A 1,297-nucleotide genomic window follows, 5' to 3' on the forward strand; every position below is an offset into this window, starting at 1 on the left:
GAAGGCAGACGCCCAACCGCTGTGCCACCCAGGCGCCCCTTCATTTTCTTTTAATTAAAAAAAATTTTTGAAGTATACCATCATATTGCATGATGTACTGGGTGTTAAACGCAAGTAATGAATCGTGGAACATTGCATCAAAAACNCCATTTTCTTTTAATTAAAAAAAATTTTTGAAGTATACCATCATATTGCATGATGTACTGGGTGTTAAACGCAAGTAATGAATCGTGGAACATTGCATCAAAAACTAGGGATGCACTGTGTGGTAACTAACATAACATAATAAAAAATTATATAAAAGAAATATACCAACATGGTCACCACAAAAATTCACCTTTCCCATCTCCTGTTGTGGGGAGTATAATCGACAGCCCAGCCTCTGCTTTTTGGGTTTTTTTGTTTTTGTTTTAAGTAAACGCTATGTATACCCAACGTAGGGCTTGAACCCACGACCCTGAGGTCACGAGTTGTATGCTCTACCGATGGAGTGAGCCAGGCACCCTTTTATCTTGGATTTTTTGTTACTTTTGTTAGTTTTATTTGTTTGAACAGTCTTGAAGCATTTTGTTTTTTGTTTTTGGGTTTTTTTGCACTTATCCTGCCATGAATTCCTAGGGAATGGATTCCAGCAGCGCAGGCTCCTTTCTGTTGGTTCTCACAAAGTGTGCTTCTCTGGGTGAAGCAGGCTGGCAGTTCAGTTGAACCCAAGTACCTTTCTCTTTGGCTTCCTTCTTTTTCTGATCGTTTTCCCTCACGTGCTTCAGGAAGCTCTCTCGGCTCTTCAAGTGCTCAGTATGCTCAATACTTATGCATTAATTCTCTTTACCTTGTTTGTTCACGACAATGCCAACAGCATGCTGGGTAACACCGTAGACCCTTCCAGGGTTGCCATGGTAACATTTGTGGGGCGTTCCTTTTTGAACAGTGCCCATTCCCCTGATGTCTACAATATCACCTTTCTTATAGATTTGTATGTATGTAGCTAAAGGAACAACTCTATGTTTTCTATAAGGCTGAGAGAATAGAGTAGTTGCCTCTCCTCTTTCCCTTTGTCTTGGTCATTTTGTCAAATTACTGGGAGATGGCAGTTCCAGCCAAAAGGAATTATTTTTATTTGCTTATTTTTATACCAGCTGTTGCCTCGTGAAAGCACTTGCAAAGTTACGCCAAAGTCATGCTTCCCAATGTTGATTCCAACCCGTAACTGGGCATGGCAAGGACACTGGGCCTGCAAGACGGTGACCTTGTCTCCTCACTGGCCTGGCTGAAACTTCCTTAGAACTGTACTGCAGTC

General features: G+C 41.4%; 1 pseudogene; it reads right to left on the bottom strand.

Moving 5' to 3' along the window:
• Positions 1-596: 596 nt before the first annotated feature.
• Positions 597-1,065, bottom strand: LOC100474519 (annotated as a pseudogene).
• Between the last annotated feature and the right edge of the window lie 232 nt (positions 1,066-1,297).

The sequence above is a fragment of the Ailuropoda melanoleuca genome, chromosome 1 (assembly GCF_002007445.2).
Source record: "Ailuropoda melanoleuca isolate Jingjing chromosome 1, ASM200744v2, whole genome shotgun sequence".
Taxonomy (NCBI): Eukaryota; Metazoa; Chordata; class Mammalia; order Carnivora; family Ursidae; genus Ailuropoda; species Ailuropoda melanoleuca.